Source organism: Lepisma saccharinum, chromosome 20 (genome assembly GCF_977018435.1).
Source record: "Lepisma saccharinum chromosome 20, izLepSacc3.1, whole genome shotgun sequence".
NCBI classification, from domain to species: domain Eukaryota; kingdom Metazoa; phylum Arthropoda; class Insecta; order Zygentoma; family Lepismatidae; genus Lepisma; species Lepisma saccharinum.
In genome coordinates, this window is record NC_139248.1 from 57,662,323 (window position 1) to 57,683,452 (window position 21,130).

Sequence of the window (21,130 nt, forward strand, 5' to 3'; positions counted from 1 at the left end):
CTGGTCTTCTCCAGATGGTAAAACTCATAATCAGATAGATCATATTCTCATTGATAAGAGAAGGCATACTAGTATAATTGACGTTCGTACACATAGAGGTGCTGACTGTGCCAGTGACCATTATTTAGTAATTGCTAAATTAAGAGAAAGACTCTCAGTGATAAATCATAAGCAACAAAATCTAAAAGTTCTAAAATTTGATACAGGAAAGTTTACTGATGAAAGAATTAAGAAAGATTACCAAATTAAACTGTCAAATAGATTTGAGGTTTTGCAGGATTTAAATGATGATGAAAATATAAATGAAACAGACGTAAATAAGAATTGGGAGCACATACGTAATGCAATAGAATCAGCAGCTAAAGAAAGTATAGGATACCATAAACCGAGAAAAAGTAAGCCATGGTTTGATAATGAATGTCATAATCTAATAGAAATAAGAAATCAGGCTAGACTTAGGTGGTTAAATAACTCTGATGATACAAATCTAAACAATTATAATAGAATAAAGCGAGAAGTTAACCGCACGTTTAGAAGTAAAAAAAGAGATTACTTGAAAAGCAAAATTAACGAAATTGAAACAAACAGCAAAAATAAAAATATCAGAGATTTATATAAAGGTGTAAATGAGTTTAGAAAGGGGTGGCAACCTAAAGTAAACTTGATAAAAGATAAAGACGGTGATTTTCTAGCTGACCCAAGCGATATTCTAAATAGATGGAAGAACTACTTTAATGACCTTTTAAATGTCCATGTAGGAGATAAATCAGAAGTGAATGAAGTACACACAGCAGAACCTTTAGTCCCAGAACCTAACTTGACGGAAGTTAAAGATGCTATTAAAAGGCTAAAGAATAACAAAGCACCTGGCATTGATTTAATACCAGCTGAGTTAATTAAATATGGTGGAAATTCATTAATTTGTCAAATTCATAAATTAATTTGTTTAATATGGAATAAAGAAGAAATCCCTCAACAGTGGAAAGAATCCATAATTGTTCCTGTGTTTAAAAAAGGTGATAAAATGAACTGCAATAATTACCGTGGAATTTCTCTACTCTCAACAACATATAAAATATTATCTAACATTCTTTTAACAAGACTAACCCCATATGCTAATGAAATTATAGGTGATTATCAATGTGGATTTAAACGTAACAGATCAACTACAGATCAAATTTTTCACATCAGACAGACACTTGAAAAAAAGTGGGAATATAATCAAAATGTCCATCAGCTATTCATTGATTTCAAAAAAGCATATGATTCGGTCAAAAGAGATAAATTATATAATATATTAGAAGAGTTTGGAATACCTAAGAAGCTTGTTAGTATGATAAAAATATGCACTAGTGAAACAGAAAGTAAAATTCGTGTGGGTATTAATATGTCTGACAAATTTACAATTCATGATGGGTTAAAACAAGGAGATGCATTATCTCCATTGCTCTTTAATTTTGCCTTAGAATATGCTGTAAGGAAGGTAAAAGAAACTAAAGAAGGACTAAAATTAAATGGTGTGACTCAGTTGTTAGCATATGCAGATGATGTAGACTTACTGGGGGATGATGTGAATACAATTAAGAATAATGCTAAAATATTTTTCAAAACTGCTAAAGAGATAGGTTTGGAAGTTAACAAAGAGAAAACTAAATATATGCTTACAGGCCGAAACCAAGTGTTAGGTAATAATCAAAATCTAATTATTGATAACAACTCGTTTGAAACAGTTTCCAAATTCAAATACTTAGGAGTAATATTAACAAATGAAAATTATATTAAAGAGGAAATAAAAAGTAGGCTTAATTCAGGAAATGCATGTTACTTCTCTCTTCATAAACTTTTGTCTTCTCGTTTAATATCTAAGAATCTAAAAGTTAAAATATACAAAACCGTAATTTTGCCTGTAGTATTATATGGGTGTGAAACTTGGTCCCTTACATTGAAAGAGGAACATAAATTGAGAGTATTTGAAAATAGGATCCTTAGGAAAATATCTGGACCTAAAAGGGATGAGGAGACAGGTGAGTGGAGAAGGTTACATAATTTAGAACTACATAATTTGTATTCATGTCCAGACATTATTAGAATAATTAAATCAAGAAGACTTAGGTGGGCAGGCCATGTGGCACGAATGGGAGAGGAAAGAGGAGTTCACAGGATTCTTGTTGGGAAACCTGATGGTAAGAGACCAGTAGGAAGGCCAAGACGAAGATGGAGGGACAACGTCGAGATGGACCTAAGGGAAATCGGTAGGGATGGAAAAGAGTATATAGATCTTGCTCAAGATAGGGACAGATGGAAGGCCTGTGTTGCTGCAGCCATGAACCTTCGGGTTTAAGAAGGCTAGAGAGTTAGTTAGTTAGCTAGTTAGCCAGAATTCAAACCCGGGACCTCTGGCGTCGTAGCACGGTGTGATACCCACTCCATCACAGAGGAGTGGTCCTTATAAAATTCAGAGATTTGGGTTGTTCCACGAGCTTGAAATTGCACTTCCTGAATTCTCATTTGGACTACATTCCCGAGAATCTGGGTGCCGTCCATACGCGACGAGGAGGGGGAGAAATTTCATCAAAACATCAAGGAGATGGAACGTAGGTACAGTACCAGGGTAGGTAGAACACAAACATACTGCCACAGAGCGGAGTCATGACGCGCCTGCGTCATGGGAATTTTTGGGGGGACAAGATTTTATACCAATTCTGTATATCTTCACACAAAAATGGGGGGAATCGTTTCTTTGATGGACTTGTTATTGATTTTTAGTTATGGTTATTATGTACTGTTTTTCTAACCTGTGGGTGATCGCGACGATGGGGTTGAAATGAAACACCAGCTCGTATGCCTTTAGAATCTGTTTGGAAGGGCCAAGCAAACAAACTGTTAATAATAAAGTTCAGTACAATAACAATGACAGTGAGCCTAAAGTATCTAAAGCAAACATACATTGCTTAAATATATCTGTAATATTTTGTTCGGCAAACTTTGTCTGACCAAAATAATTTGAGTAATTAATTTGGCATAAAGGGAGGGCAAGGGGGATGTTCTACTTTTGAGGGGAGTGCGTCATACGCCTTGGAGGGGATGGGTTACCCCTGTAGATTTTCCGCAATCCACCCACAAGAGACAAAGTGAAAGAAAGAGTTTCCACGGAAAAATAAAAAAAGCAGCAATAATACCTGTAAATGCCAGTAAGTGTCGGCAATGATATTGTAATTATTATAATAAATAATTACATATTATAATAATAAATAAAAATAATTATTTTTTGTAGCCTACAGGCAATGTTTTGAAAAATATTTTGCAGCTGTTTGGTAGTTTAGATTCCATTTATTTGACGATTTATGATTAACCAATATACATAAAATTAGCACTTTCCTTGCATCTTTGATTCACTTTTATGGAAAATCCTTAATTGATAGAGAAAAATGGAGGTCATATTTGGAATCAGCATATCAAAAAATATAACAATCAGCCCTCAGATTCCAAACCCTATTTTGTGACCGAATTTTGAAGGGTAGTGCGTCCATCCCTATTCCATAGTAGTAGAGTGACGTCATATGAAATTTTCAGCTTTTGTCCCTTAAAAGGCATGATTTTTTTCCATAAAGTCTGACATAGTGTTGTACTGTAAAATACTTTTTAAATGAACGAAAGCGGTGAGATTTCTTTTGTTATTCAAATTTGAAAGTTGAACAGAATATTCAAACTTCCTTCAAAAATGCCTACATACTCTCGACCATAAATGCAACAGAAAAAGCCTGCAGATTTCATGAAAGTACGTGCGTGATATTGAAACGGTTACGATTTATTATGAAATTAATAAATTGAAAAATTAAGATAATTAAGCAGTTATAAAAAATGAGCCATTGTAGCGAAGTTTGTTTCACAGTAATTGTCTACTCTGCAGCAGTGACTATTTGAAGTACACATTTCATTTCGTTACTTAGTGTGACATCTATACTTCTTTCCGAGAAACAACTCAAAGCTTGGAAATTGATTGCATAGATCGACCCTCATACAGATATCAGGCTTAACGAAAGTAAATCTTAGATTCCTGAAGAGCGCAATCGAGAAACTTCCGACCCGACATTTTCAACAGCGTCTGTGCGAGCCTCATCTAGGAATTAAACCCGTAACTCATTGATTACGACTAGTGTTGGGCGTGACGATATATGGGGATATTGAATAAATATCGTCCAGGACATATCAACTAGCTGATATATCGTAACGATATTTGGCGATATAAATCGTGGAGACAATATATCGCCGATATCACGACACGGAAAAAATATCGTATCGTATCGTCTGTGACAATATTTTCTTGACGATATCTCACGATATCAAATTTCCGATATCGTCCACCTCTAAGTCGCAGGTGGAGCTGATGGGGTTATCAAAATTCTTAAAATAAACCCCTATTAACATTTTCTTCTTTTTGAACAACTTTTAAATCGAAGGTTAATTTTTTTGTGTGTATCCTCCCAGAATGTAGTTACGTAATATCAGAGGCGAAACCACGAATTTTTGTCTCGGAAGGGTAAGTTCCAGGATAAACGTACCAATACTACTAATAATAATATAACATTATTATTAGTAGTAGTAGCAGCAGCAGTAGTAGTAGTATCAAAGACGTTATTGCCCTCGTAAATTACGCAAAAAAAGGGGTAGAAGTCAGTGCTAAAGCAATTGCGTTCGAACAAACGATTTGAATTATTTTCAACACCTTCAATTTCGCATTCATAATGGAAAACAAGCACACAAACTATTCTTGATAGACAGAAAATGCTTCATAAATGCATTCCGAATATAATTAATTTTTTACATTAACATGTATGACTTTCATGCACGATATAGTTTCACACATATGCAACATGGAGCGACGTAGAATAATATATATATATATATATATATATATATATATATATATATATATATATATATACAAGCTGACAACACTAAATTGTGTACGTATTCAAAGTTTCTATAATGCATATATACACAACATATATTACTTACATGCATTACACAATCAATTCATCCATCTCATACTTAACCAACAGCAAAAAATACACACATGTGCACGCTCCCTTTCCTCAAAACAATTGCTTATGCATTTAAGACAAAATCAATTAAGAGAAGTGTCTCTGGTAATATCCAACAAATTAATATGGCGAGCGAAGAGAGAAAGAAAATTTTAAAATCCTTTTTTTTTCTTCTTTTTTTTCAGACTGAAATGGATATTGATTTGAGCGCAAATAGTTCCACAGGGCGCCATGACATTCTCTCTTTTCCAGCTGTTTTCATTTAGATCGTTCGGCGCCCAGGGCCGACTCCCGCCGCCCCCTGCAGGTATCCTTGGCCATCAATGTTTGCCCACCTTGCCTCCCCCTGTATCATTTTCGTCCAAGGTTGGGGGGGCAAACCCCATCCCTTCTCTCCTGTGGTTACGCCACTGCGTAATACCCACCCGTCCGAAAAAAATCCTATGTACGTTAGTGCTTGCCAGGCGACAAGGCGGCGACGTTACTGCTAAGAAATCTGGAACACCCACAAATAAAATATCGTGTAAAGTCCACGTGTTCACTTGGTTAACGTCCAAGAACGGTAAATCCACCACCACGAACGTGGGTGGGGATAAACAGCGAATGGGCGCAGTTATCATTCTGCTCGTCTACTCCACGTGGAGTCTCAGTCACATGACTGCGAATACGCTGTTGCCGTATTTTGCAACTTCAATGTGGAGAAAGTGAGAAGGTGCTAGTCCGGGGAGGGACAAGGTGGCGTAGAGTAGATGTTGAGAGTAGATGTGTGGCAACAATGTGCGGTGAATGTGATTCTTGCAGCTGGGGGGCGCGCTCCGTGGACTCCAAAGCTAGCGTGTCGACTATAACGTCTCGTATAAAAACAGTTTCTTACATTGCTCCAACCTGTTGCAACTCTACTTCACGGCACGTTTCACAAAATGTGTATGCGATTCCTTCACATTTCCCCCTTTACATACGTCTCTATACCCCGCGACAGGTTAAGTTTGCAGCAAGTTTTATGTATTAATCCGCGCGAGAACGGCGCTCAGCATCTCCCATGCGAGTCTTGCCTCAACCGCCGAGCTCTTCATATCACAGACATTGAGAAAATTGGCAGTATTGCAGCGGAACTATATTCTGCGCGCACGTTTATGTCTACATGGGCGAAAAGTTGCTTCAAACTTAAATTGTCGCGGGGTATAGTATGATGATTAGATTAATTGCCTGTCAGTCCGGCATAAATGTTCTGAGTTCATTTTATGCTCAGACAGGCCAAAAGGAAATAAGAACATACCCCAAAGTAGAGCAAGAACACTCGCCTAGTATCCTCAAAAGAAGTAAAAACATGCTCCAAGATGGGACGAATATCCTCGCCACTGTATCGTCAAGGGGAGCAAAACCATCCCGAGGTGGGGTGAGAATACCTGTCCCCGTATCCCCAAGGGAAGTAAAGGCAGTCCGCAAGATAGGGGTAGGACAGTGATGTGTGTCTACGCGTAAACAACGATAGTCTACATTCTACACGTAGACTATTTTATACACGTAAATCACGTAATCTATGTAAACAATATGGTGAAAGGTGATAACTTAGCAAAGGGCGCCGTGGAATTATAAGAAAATTATACTGCGTATCAGTTGCTGATGTGTGAAGAGAACTTTTCATAATCTTTCTTCCAAATTCGAACAATTTCTCACCTAGGAAGAAACCTAATATAGGAAACATTCTAGTGTTTTATGGCAAAAGGACCACTCTTGGCTCACGACTGCCATCTGTTGTTGTTTTTTGCATACTATTTATTTTCTTCCATAGTTGATAATAGAAGATAAGAGAAATTTTGGTGTAAATAGGATTCTTTTCATTTCGTTAGGAACCAATAAAGTTGAAAATGTCACTTTCCTTTCAGGAAACCCTTGAAGATGCACTTTAGATTGTCTACGTAGTCTATGTAAACTACAACTCAATGTAATCTACGCGTAGATTACGTGTAGACAACGCATGTAGACGTAAACCTATAATCTACGGCACATCACTGGGTAGGATACTCGCCCCTGCATCCCAAAGGGAGGAAGATCACTCCCAACGGTATGGCAAGAAGAACTCACCCCTCCATCTTCAAATGGAGAATAAAACCCCCTAGGCTAGGGTAAGGAAATTCACCTTTGGGGAAGCTTATTTGTGACCAGCCACACTCACCCCAAAAGATGAGTTTCCACACCCACACTCTTCTTTTCTCTTAGTGGACCGAGACAAACTCGGCTTGCCTAGATAATCGAAACGGGGCAGCTTCGACCTTGTAAAAATCGATACCGAGAACGAAACACCGCTGTAAAATCGAGATAGACGGAAGAATAATGTCCGAGATTTTTTAAATAACTAGCTTATTACCAGGCGTTGGCCGGGTATTTATTTATCCCAATCTTCAATTAGACAGGAGAATAATGAATTCCAACTATAGTGTAAAATGTAACTAATTTTAGTTACAGGTATTTAAAAGTTCATATGTGTATATTATTTACAGGTATTTAAAAGATCGTATGTGTGTGTATACAGGATGCTCGGAAATTCCCCTTACAAACTCCTAGGGCAATAGAGGGGACTGAGTAGACAATATTTGGAATAGGAATCCATGTCCGGAAACGTACCGTTTCCGTGCTACAACCATGACAATGTGTCGGCTGTGCCTGTGTTGGTATGCAACCGGGTAGGCAGTACATGACTTCCGAAGATCACCTGATGACCTAAAATGTAATCATTTATTACAACCATGTCAGATTAAGTGTTACGTAAGGTACAGAATTGAATGATGTGTGACAGTACATAATACAAACAAATTGATAACAATGCCAAGGGAACAACAAAGTAACGTACGATTCAATGATCACAATAACACTTGTGTCGACAGTGGAACGCAACAATTTGTTTCTGTCTTATGCACTGGATGTGTCGCATAATGCACTGCTCAACTACAACAGTGGCTCGATATGACGACCACCAACGTCGTTGCACACATTATACCGACGAATGATTTTCCGGTACACTCGCTCCATCACACCGGTGTCCCGTTAGTTTCTTGTGCAGCGACCAGAACTCGTGCCAGCAGTTCTTTCTCTGTCTCTACATGAGTCTCGTACACCATACTCTTCATACGACCTCATAAGAAATAGTCCAATGGCGTTAAATCAAGCGATCGTCGGGGCCACGCGGTTGGATCACCTCGGTCTATCCATCTTAGCCCGAATCTTTGGTTAAGATGTCTCCGAACGTCACGTGTAAAGTGAGGCGGTGCGCCATCGTGCTGAAACCACAGTTCCTGACGGACGTTCAATGGCACAGCATCCAAGAACAGGGCCAATACTTCCTGTAGGAAGATCAAGCACGCGGCACCCGTTAGCCTGGCTGGATACCGCGGCAGGGTAGACGTCACGTGCCATCAGGTGATCTTCTGACGTCATGTACTGCCTTCCCGGTTGCATACCAGCACAGGCACATCCGACACATTGTTATGGTTGTAGCACGGAAACGGTTCCTATTCCAAATATTGTCTACTCAGTCCCCTCTACTAGCCCTAGGATTTTGTAAGGGGAATTTCCGAGCACCCTGTATATACATGCCGATAGGTGATGAACTTGGAATTGAACGACATTGGTAGTGTCACTATTCATCTTAGCGACCCCGAAAACTATTGATTCCACACTAATATCGGTCGTTTTCGATTATTTTTACATCTCATCCCTTCCCACCCCCACGGGTGCTAGGGGTGTATTACTCCCACAGTATTTCTTTCCAGATTGTAAGTCGTAGGCTATGCGTACCAAGTTTGTTTGAAATTGCTCCAAGCGTTCGAGAGTTATGCCGGAACAAATATATATATGAGACACATACATCCATTGTTATATATATAGAGATTACTTAAACCAAACTTACTTTGCCATTCTTAGAACACTCAAAGCGGATATTTTCCATGCTCGTACAGAGGTAAGTCACATATTATGCGGCGTCCCCGATGTACAACAGTAACGTCGTGGCATTTTGAATAACCGTTGAATCTGGCTTTAAACTGTAGATCCAGTCTTGATTAGCCTTGTCTGTGCATAAGGTGTACTTTAAGAAAAAAACCCAGAAGTGGAAATTGCAAGCCTCTTCTGCTTGGTTGCATACAATGAGGATAAAAATTATGATTCTTGAGGTTCGTAGCGTATAAAAGAGGAGTCAAACAGAAAAACAAGTCAAGAAAAATTATTTTCCTTTAAGACCACTATACGGTTTGAAACTTTGTGCAGCGTCATGCAGTGTATGTTTGTATATTCCAGATGGTTTGTCCACCTCCCCCCCCCCCTACAAAACTATTTGGCAACGCCCAAACGGAAGACCAAGGCTGTGATCAAGAACTTGCAAGACTAAGAAGTGGGTCTGTGTATTAGTTGTACGCAAACAAATGTGTTTTTCATCTTAATGCGATTTCAAAGTAAAAACCATCTATACCCGGTAGCATGAGTTTGAGTTTTTATTAGGTCGAAATTGTTGGAAAATGTGTTTACTAAAATAACACTTTCTGCGCTAAGTGACTAAGAGAGATCGGAATATCTGAAATGTGGCACAAAGGGAATCAAACACTGGATCCCTCTAACTGGAATACAGTAGCCAAAACAATGGATTAGCTGGTACCTCTTATATGACCCTGATATGCCGTGGCGAAGTGGTTAGCACATCGCGCTGCAACGCCAGGGGTCCCGGGTTCGAATCCTGGCTTGGGGATGTACGTTTGTGATGTATATTCATCAATTTCATCATATCATCACTCATTCCCATCTTTGCAAATTAGCCAAAAAGTGGCACAAGGAAGCGAAAATAAATCAAATCAAAATTTAAAAAATCACCGTTATAAGATAAAATCTCGCCAAAACGAAACAAAAGTAAGTTGAAATAATTTTAAACAATACTAAACGCATTAAAATTGCATTATTTTCATGTTGCTTTTATTATTTCATGTGGTTAATCACAACTTGGATTGCTACGTATGTTTTTTCTTATTTTATCGCTTTAGGTTAATCGCTACGATGAGGATTAAATTAAATCAGTATTTGTTATGTCTTTTAAGTAACTCAGTTGTATTTACTAATTTTCTTAGGTTCGTTTATTTTATTTCGCTTTCCTGCCACTTTTGGCTAATCGCGAAAATGAGGATGAGTGATGATGTGATGAAATTGATGAATGGCCTCTCACAAACGGCCAGGCCGGGATTCGAACGCGGGACCCTTTTACGTCGTAGCGCGCTGTGCTAACCATTCCACCATGCAGGTCGGCTTTTTACAAATTTTCAAATGGGATTGAGTTACAGGGGCCAGTCATCGGCACTGGATGAGCACGTGTGTGCTCTACCCCCTCCCAATAATCTTGTAGACCATCCAGCTCACCATACCTAAGAATTTTCAGAGAGTAAATAGAAGATGAGTAGGGTTTAAATAGTGAGAATGAGATATGATGAAATAGTAATGGAAAGGGTGAAACAAGATTTGATTGAATGATTGATTTGGTTCATTTAACTTCGCTTAACTGCCACTTTTGGCTAATATGAGGATGAGTGATGAAATTTATGAAAGGAAAACTCTCAAAGAGCACCCGTGCCCAGGCCTGGATTCGAACCCGGGAACCCTGACGTCGTAGCGCGCTGTGGTGACGTCTCCGCCAAAGAGGCTGGCAGAGAGACACAGGGAATGGGAGATAGAAAGAGATGCATATGCACATGGAGAAACACAGAGAGAGAGGTAGAATGGAGGAATTAGAGAAACAGGAAGAAAGAGTGAAGAAAACTCACAAGAAGAAAGAGGAGAAAAGGAGAAATGAGAGAGAAACAATAGGGAAAAAAGAGTGGGAAGAATAGAAATATAGAAATGGAAAAGAAAGAGCAGAAAGAGGAAATAAAGAGAGAAAGAATGCACATGGAGAAACAAAGGAGAGAGGATGAATGGAGGAGTCAGAGAAACAAGAAGAAAGAGTGAAGAAAACTCACAAGAAGAAAGGGAGAAAAGGAGAAATAAAGAGAGAGAAACAATGGGCAGAAAAGAAAAAGAGAGAGAAGAATAGAAATATAGAAGTGGAAAAGTAAGAACAGAAACAGAAAGAGGAAACGAACGAAGGGAAAATATAGAAAGTGTGAAGAAATGAATAGGATAGAGATACAGAGGAAGATGAACGGAAACAGGACGAAGAGAGAGTGAAAAAGAAAACTTCAGATAAAAGAGGGAGAAAAAGATGAAGAAACCGAATGAGAAAGAAAGAAAACGAAAACCAAACTAAGAAGGAAGAGAGAGAGAGAGAGAGAGATAAAAGTAAAATATAGAAAGAAGAGTCATACATAAAGAGAAAGAGAGAGAGGAAGAAGCAAAGGAAAAAAAAGCTGAATATACAGTCCCGTGCGAATTAATTGGTACAAGATATTTTTATGCATGATAGAGTCTCAAATTTGACTATGGTTTCATGATGATGAATCTATGACACATCGTGTAATACAAATTATATAACAAAAGAGAACATATTAGCTATTAAGAAATATTACGAATATGTAATTTATTGTTTCTGAATAGTGTAATTGACGAATTAGGGTATAAGTACAAAAAATACATAAAGTGTGTAATTATTGTCATATTTCAATTAATTCGCACGGGACTGTACGTGTGTGTGTGAATTCGCCCACTAATAAATGTATGAACGTTGAGAAAATATTACAAATAAAGTAGGCCAATCAGAAATGAGGTCTACAATCCCGTGCGAATTAATTGAAATATGACAATAACTACACACGTTGCGTATTTTTCGTACTTACACCCTAATTCACCAATTACACTATTCAGAAACAATAAATTACATATTAGTAATATTTCTTAATAGCTAAAAAGTTCTTCTTTCTGTTACTGCTCAGTAGACGTCTACCCCTACTATAAAGTAATAGTACGTTACTTTATTCCAGATAAGATACTTGTTACAAGTAACTCGTCACGTACTCTGGCTGGAAGCGATTGAAAGATACAAAGAATACTCGAACACATAACCAGCAGTGGTAAGGTAATAATCGGAACGATGGAGATGAATAATCGGATGAGACACTACAATCGAAGACACACGTATCCCGCACTTCCACGTAGCACACCCTGAACTGCATTTTATAGGCTAACAAGGGTCTGGCGTCTGGGCTCGCAGCCCCTATACCCTTACACGGGACTTGTGTGTGTATCGTTGTTCCTTCATGAACTGCATCATATCAACACCTATTGTCTTCGTCGCATTTAGCCAAAGTGGAAGACAAGCGACGTAAAATTACTAAATCGATCAAAAAGAGCCAGACGTACTGGGCGGAATCGAATACGGATCCTTTTGAGGCGAGATCCTGAGTCGAGCACTCGAAGCGCTCCATTCGATCGCTCGAAAGCTTGTCTAAACCCACTTTATCCTCTGATAGGTTAATCGAGACCGGACTTCCAGCATAATAATTGATCCGAAGCCCTGTGCCTCCACCGAAGGATCGAATCTCTGACCCCTTGATGACAAGGTCACGGCGATACCCCAACGTCACTGGGTATAATTTCACTCTTAAAACTGTAGCTTTGATTGGCTGGTTTGGTTCATTTTGCTTCGCTTGTCTGCCACTTTTGACTAATCGCGACAATGAGGATAAATGATGATATAATGAAACTTGATGAAGGAAGCAGCACCCATGCCCAGTTCGGGATTCGAACCCGGTGCTCCTGGCGTTGATAACCACTCCACCACGGAGGTCGGCTTAAAACTGTAGGTCAGGTTAACATATTTACTAATAGCAGCGCACTGCGATCCAAGGTCCCGGGTTCGAATCCCGATCTGGACATGAGCGTTCTTTCTTAATGTCCTATCATCAACTTCAACATATCATCACTCATCCTTATCTTCGCGCTATAGTCAAAAGTGGCAGAGAAAGCGACGTAAAATAAACCAAATCCATCCACTTCAGTGGAGTCAAAGGTCCCAGGTTCGAAGCCTGGTTTGTGTCATTGCAGTTGCTTTATTTTTCAATTTTATAACCGAAAACGATTGATTGATTCATTGATTGATTGATTTGCTTTATTTTACTTCGCCTCTTGCGCCACTTTTGGCCAATTTGCGAAGATGAGGATGGGTGATGATATGATGAAATTGATGAATGGACACTCACAAACATCCATGCCCAGGCCAGGATTCGAACCCGGGACACCTGGCTGCGAATGTGCTAACCAATCCGCCATGGAGTATAACCGAAAACGGATATAAACAAGGTAAATTCGTAAATAAAAACTTTCCGATCTCAAAATTTTGAAATTTATCAAACATTAATAATACGTATATTTCGAAAGTACTCTTGAACGCAATTAGATTTTGTGCAAGCCTTTAGAAAAAAAAAGCAAATCCATGCATATATTTTTAATAAAAAAATCACATAATTCATAAATACCTCAATTAACACGCTCCATGTATGCGCAGAATCCTGCCACCGCAAATGTTTCTGTACTAAGGTCCACAAAAAATAAAGAAACTTTTCACACACGTATATTGCACCATTTATCTCAACGCAGCCTCGAACCCCGTACTTCTTTACCTTGCACTATTCCGCCCGACTGCTAAGCTAAGCTTCCCGCCGCATGGTGTTATACCCACTGGTCATGCGCTGTGCGGGGCCGCCGAACTTACATTTCACCTTGAGTGGCCGCAACTCGAGTGTGTTCATTGAGAAAATCGAGAATCAGTTTTGCTAACGGTATGCTCGCTGCGCGTTCGTCGTCGATTGTTTTACGCAACACGCTTTAAGCTCGTAATGTACATTGTGCATTATTCTCTGCTTTCCCTTGCACTATTCGTCGTGGGAAAATGCTGCGTATAGGCTAGAAGAAGTTTTAAACACATTATCTATCGTAAAGTTAATGTGACGGGTCAGTTTCCCATTAGACCTGCCCAAGATGAAATTGCTTTGCCTAATTTCCCCGCTGAAGCATATATGACGTTGCGCAGTGTTGCTAGTAGTAGGTAAATTTAACCAAGTGTCCAGCAATGATATGAACTTTTTCCTTTACGTATAACTATGTCATCGGTATATTCCGGGGTTCGATACCCGGTGGAGGCACATAGTAGTTAAACTGTACGTCTAGTACTGTTTAGCCTACCTGTGCGTAAAGTGAGCTCAAAACAAATCTAAAAAACCAACGTGGTAGTAGGATAGAAATATTGGATGGAACATGCTGTAAAAAAGTGCGTTGGTACAAGATTAAAAACTTTTTTTTACTCATTGTCTCAGCTATCCTTCGTTATTCCACTGCAAGCTAGAAGCTTACTACAGGGTGGCTCAATAAGTCACTTAACACCCTCAGTACAAGGCCACTGCGGCATGGAATTTGAAATTGGCGATGACCAATCGTTATCTGGCCAAGGAAGAACCACATTGACGCCACCCACACGGTCGGCGGCCATCTTGATGTCCGCCATCTTGAATTCAACTTCAGAATTTTAAATGGGAAGGGGGTCGTGCGACCTATCAAAATGGGCTAGAATTTCACGAGAAATGCAATGGTGAAGGGGTTTTCGACGTATCTTTAACCAGTAAATAGTTATGACTGAATTCTTGTACCAATTTGCTCCTTTTCGAGGTGTTAGAAAAATGCCTTAAAATTTGTTTAGCGCTTCGGTAATGCATCGAGATCAAAGTGACGTCTATGGAGAGACGTTCGCATGCCATTGCACATTATTTTAATCGGATACATCCATGAAGAGCTGTGCATTATGAATGGTTGTCGCGAACAATTTACAGTGTGACGCTTCCATTGAATTAAAAGTCCTTCACAGTGACAAGGCTAATGTTTATGTTCATAAGGAAGTTTACAAACAGAATATGTGACCCTTGTCATCTGATAACTAACTTTGGACAAAAACTGGTTCATAACGTTCCCATAAGTGTTCTGGTGTTCTTCCCTATTGAAAAAACTCTGTAAAAAGTACCTTCTTCCATAAGCAAGGATGAAAAAAACTGTTTATTTAACAAATCCAAGTAGCCCTAAGCATTTAAGGTTCCGTTGATGGAAAATTGACTAACCAATCGTGTTCCACACAGCACGCCACACAATTAAGTTACCAACACTAACCATTCAGCTTTGATCTGTCGAAAATGGGTTATCAGATAAAAATCATCGAATATTCTGTTTATGAACTTCCTTATGAACATAAACATTAGCCTTGTCACTGTGAAGGACTTTTAATTCAATGGAAGCGTCACACTGTAAATTGTTCGCGACAACCATTCATAATGCACAGCTCTTCATGGATGTATCCGATTAAAATAATGTGCAATGGCATGCGAACGTCTCTCCATAGACGTCACTTTGATCTCGATGCATTACCGAAGCGCTAAACAAATTTTAAGGCATTTTTCTAACATCTCGAAAAGGAGCAAATTGGTACAAGAATTCAGTCATAACATTTTACTGGTTAAAGATACGTCAAAAACCCCTTCACCATTGCATTTCTCGTGAAATTCTAGCCCATTTTGATATGTCGCACGACCCCCTTCCCATTTAAAATTCTGAAGTTGAATTCAAGATGGCGGACATCAAGATGGCCGCCGACCGTGAGGGTGGCGTCAATGTGGTTCCCCCTTGGCCTGATAACGATTGGCCATCACCATTTCCATGTTGCGCGCTGCAGTGGTCTTGTACTGGGGGTGTTAAGTGACTTATTGAGCCACCCTGTATTATTATTATTTTACCAATGTATCTACATGTCTTTTCGCGCATAGACTCCTTTCTTATGTAATTGCAGGACCTCGGATTTTTAGGCTCTAAAAAGTGTGCTTTTAGGTTCCTAAAATAGGCTCTAAAAATCCTAAAATGGGTTTTAAAAACCCTAAAATAGGTTCTAAAAATCCTAAAATAGGTCCTAAAAACCCTAAAATAGGTTCTAAAAATCCTAAAATAGGTCCTAAAAATCCTAAAATAGGTCCTAAAAAGCCTGAAATAGGTTCTAAAAATCCTAAAATAGGTCCTAAAAAGCCTACAATAGGTTCTAAAAATCCTAAAATAGGTCCTAAAAACCCTAAAATAGGTTCTAAAAATCCTAAAATAGGTCCTAAAAATCTAAAATAGGTTCTAAAAACCCTAAAATAGGCTCTAAAAACCCTAAAATAGGTCCTAAAAACCTAAAGTTAGGGTAGGAAAATCCTGAAGCAGGTTTTAAAAAAACTTGAAATAGTTCAAAATTCCTGAAAAATGCTAATTAGGTACAGTCACGGGCAATGAAAATGGGACCTATATCCTGAAATACGCACTACCTTGCATAACGTTATGTGTGTTGCCTAACCCTACGGCGATGGCAGAACTTACCATTGGAAATTTGCTATTAAAATCCACTCTTACGTATAGTGAGACAACAATATTTTTTTATGTTATCCACAGTCAAAGTCAGCAAATTTTGCCTGCTGAAAATACTATTTCAACAAAAACATAGTCAGTGGTGCAAACTTCAATGCTGAAATGTTAGTTTGCAAGGCGTGAATGCCACAAAGCACCGAAGTGACGCGAAAGTGAGCAAGACCACACAGATCAGACCACTTTGGATTGCACAGGTAACAGTGGGTGGCACCAGACATATTGATTTGTTTAGAGCTTTGAAAAATCAGGAAGGGAAATCGACACACACAGAGAGTACGTTAGAAACACGTTCGTCATTGAATTCGTTCGTAACCAAACAAAGCAAATGCCTCTGCGTGACATAAAAATCCTGTAAAACCTTTAAAAATATATGAAAACCTAAAAAAAGGATTGATTTATGCACATAAACCTAACATAGGTTCTAACAAGCAAAATTTTTTTTTTAGGCACTATGAAGCTTCATCAGTTGTTGCCTTGATTAACGAAACGGTGACATTACATATTATTTCTTACATACCCGTAAAGGAAAAAAAATAGGTTGAAAACATAAAGTCCGAGATCTAGTAATTACAACAAAGTTCGATCTTCGAATAAATATGTCCATTTTTGTGCTGAGTTGATTAATCGGAACTGAATCTACAGTTTAAAGTGGAATCCGAACCAATGCCCAATGTACAGTCACCTGCAATGAAAATGGGACGCCTATATTCTGAAATACGCATAACGTTATGTGTGTTGCCTAACCCTACAGCGGAGACGAATCTCTTGCCATTGTAGATCTGCTATTTCTGCTGGGTCATCGCTCTAGACTTACACAACACCCATAAGGCCATACAGGGATGCATTCAATTTCAGGGCTTGGTGTCCAGTTTTTATTGGCGGTGACTGTACCTCCACTTAACATCGGCAACCCTTGCTTCCAAAATTGTGGAGGAATATTTGACGGGGTTATAGTTAAACCATCGGATCTTATGTTTTTAACCTATTTTTTTTTACAGGTATTTAAGAAATCATAAGTTATGTCAGCGTTTCGTTAAAAAACGCAACACTATTTTGCTTGTTAGAACCTGTTTTAGGTTTACGCGCCTAAATCAAGATTTTCTTAGATTCACACAGAACCCAAAACGTGTCAATTTACACATATATTTTGATTTCAATAACACGTTAATATGCATAAACTGCAAATGATGCACCTTTTAGTGTGTCAAAATACACATAGGAATGTATTAAAGGGTATTTTTATGAGATGAAGTCCCGGGTGATGCATTAAAATGCATCAATTTGGAAGATCAGACAAGATCATTTCGAAGATAACAAACTTTCACTTTTAATGCATCAATTGACACAGCTAAATGTGAAATTTCTTTTATCCTACCCTTCTCTCTATTGTATCTCTTCCTCTCTCATCTTTTTCAAGCTTGGAGAGGGGCAAAGTTGAAATTTCATGTGCAAAATCGGAGGGAAAGAGCAGGAGGAGGAAGAAGAAAAGAGATCACACACACACACACACACACACACACACACACAGATACCTATTATTATTAATAATAATAATTTTGCCGTGACAATTCCCTGTGTGAAGATATTTGTATGGCATTACTTTAATGAAAACTTGCCATTTCTCAGAAATCTTCCACTTCGGTACTTTGAAACTTCCCGACTATTAACCCCTCCCCCTTTCCTCGGAAATTCCTCAAATATACTATATAAAAAATAGTTTATGTTCATCTTAACTAACTAACTAACTAACTAACTCTATAGCCTTCTTAAACCCGAAGGTTCATGGCTGCAGCAACACAGACCTTCCATCTTTCCCTATCTTGAGCAAGTTCTATATACTCTTTTCCATCCCTACCGATTTCCCTTAGGTCCATCTCAACGTTGTCCCTCCATCTTCGTCTTGGTCTTCCTACAGGTCTCTTGCCATCAGGTGTCCCAACAAGAATCCTGTAAACCCCTCTTTCCTCTCCCATTCGTGCCACACGGCCTGCCCACCTAAGACTTCTTAATTTAATCATTCTAGTAATATCTGGACATGAATACAAATTATGTACTTCTAAAGTATGTAACCTTCTCCACTCACCTGTCTCCTCATCCCTTTTAGGTCCAAATATTTTCCTAAGGATTTATTTTCAAATACTCTCAATTTATGTTCCTCTTTCAATGAAGGGGACCAAGTTTCACACCCATATAATACTACAGGCAAAATTACTGTTTTGTATATTTTAACTTTTAGTTTCTTAGATATTAAACGAGAAGACAAAAGTTTATGAACAGAGAAGTAACATGCATTTCCTGAATTAAGCCTAATTTTTATTTCCTCTTTAATATAATTTTCATTTGTTAATATTACTCCTAAGTATTTGAATTTGCGAACTGGTTCAAACGAGTTGTTATCAATAATTAGATTTTGATTATTACCTAACACTTGGTTTCGGCCTGTAAACTGTTTATGTGAAACTTGCCCTATCAAAATTTCTTTGAAGTTGGCGTTCCTGGTTTCGGATCGCGTAAATCGGGAAAGTATTTCCCGAAATTTTAAGAAAATTTTGGTTCCCACACTGCGCACTCAGCTGTTCACATACCACTTCCACTCGATCTGACGGTAAGAAATTGACAGGTTTGCGATTGAAATCTTACGTCAATTTTCAATTTTTTTTGTACCACCATTTTGATTCTATTTTCCCATAAAAATAGTTTTTTTAATCATTACTTAACAAATATTTCCCAATTCTAAACTTCTGCATGAAGCAATAATAGTTTCGTACGGAGTACAATCTCTGACTACACATCTATTGTAAAACTAACGGTGCTCGCAAACCAGCTGACGATCAAGAAATTCTAAACAAAATTTTAAGTTAGATAAGTCATAACTTACGCCACATTACATCACTAACAGATGTCCAATTTAGGCATGTAATTACTTTTTTTTTCAGTTATTCAAGCTTTGCCAAAACAATGAGGCTTCTTCAGGAGATAAGACAAGAATAAAACGTGGATTACACTAAACATCTGGTACTTAGTAATATTTTGAATATTTAGTATTATTGCCTGTAAACTGGTATATTTAATGAAAGGGGGCTATGAAGTGGCAACCGATCCCTGCGGCGGAGTGGTTAGCACAGCACGCTGTAACGCCAGAGGTCCCGAGTTGGAATCCAGGAGGGCATTGGATGTTCTTCGCGAGTATAAATTTCATCATATCATCAATCATCCTCATCGTTGCGATTTGCTAAAAGTGGCAGAAATGTCACGCTAAATAACAAAAATAAGGGAAATATTTATGAGGTGAGAAACTGTCATTTCATCATTCTAGAATTCCTTGAACAAGAAGATGATGAACTCTTCTCGGTCATTCATGTATAACAACAGAAAATGTTACTTTAATTTGATTAGGGGCTCTAAATATATGTTGTAGACTGACACACGTGTTTGGAAATGCAATAACAATTCGTGAAAAAAAGAAATCAGTAGAAACCAACAAAGGAACAGTGAACGTTCGGTACTGATAGTTGTGTGAAGTAATGAGCAAACTGAGCGGTTTGCAATAGTTCAATCTTCAATTTTACTTTATAATCTGTTAATTAAACAAAAATAATGTTTTTTTCTTTCGTCTCCAAAATACTACACAACTTCTTGTTATCAATACCTGGCACCCCTCAATTCGTACACTGGTTTTGTGTTTATAAATCAAAGATTAAAGGAACTGAGGTTGTCGGGCCGCCTCGCGTATGGAAGCAAAACATCTGCTCTCTTGAGAGCATTTAAAAAGAAACTGAATCTGGTAACACTGATCTGCTTGTTCCGTTATTAGTGTTCGACACAACTTAGCTGGAAGAGAGGTGTTGAGACCTCTTAGACTAATACTGCTACATTATCAGTTAGAAGGATCATGAGAAGCCTTTTTCCTTTCTTTTTCACCACGTGATGACATCATACTATACCTACCAGGCGTGTTCGTGTGTGTGAAAGAAACGAAGTTCGAGTAAGGGGAGGGGGAGAGGTAGATGGGATGTTAGCCTCCGCTTCCTACAAACGACGATTTTCGTGCATGATAAAGGAAAAGAGAAACGATACTGCCTGGGGGTTCTTTGTGAACAAGGTACCTTGGTCCATGTCTATAAATGGCATATAGAGCCGGATCTCACATGTTTTTCATTCGAAGAAAGGCAAGAAGTTGGAAGAAAAAGAACACTATTGAAGATAAATACGAACCTGATATGTCCCCTCTGCCTATGCGGATGTTGTCCACTTACATCGAAACATCCTTGAATAACCTTGAAAAAAATGGCTCTTAAGTTCTTTCGAAGTTGGTGGTTTGTAACTGCGCAAGTCACGAGAACAGGCGACATGATGTACATGCATGGTAAACAACTTTTGCATAAATTCTACGCTAACATATGATATGTTTTTTCTTAAGATTTAAACGTGAAGGTTTGGCTATATCCTGTAGTGTGTTTTCATTCGTCGCCATAAGTGCGTCATTTTGTGCCACATTTACGTCAACGACTTCGTACAAATTGAATTATATACTGAGAAAGGGATGCAGGACCACAATAACTTACAAATTTTACCTACATCGTAGCATCAACGTGTGCTGAAAAAGATAGGGTACAAAATGACGAAAAAATGTCCCTTTCCCACAATTCTATGAGACAAGCAAACCAAGTCTGAGGTATACA

General features: G+C 38.4%; 1 protein-coding gene across 2 annotated transcripts in view; it reads right to left on the reverse strand.

Moving 5' to 3' along the window:
- nord (neuron derived neurotrophic factor nord) overlaps positions 1–20,737 on the reverse strand; it is a 254,652-nt gene extending 233,915 nt beyond the window's left edge. The window contains exon 1 of one of the 2 annotated variants that reach the window (XM_083141510.1): positions 20,664–20,737. The gene's annotated coding sequence lies outside the window, so the exon portion shown is untranslated. Of the gene's footprint in view, positions 1–13,489; positions 13,645–20,663 lie in introns of those variants that run through there. The other variant, XM_083141509.1, reaches the window with a different exon arrangement.
- Positions 20,738–21,130: the final 393 nt, after the last annotated feature.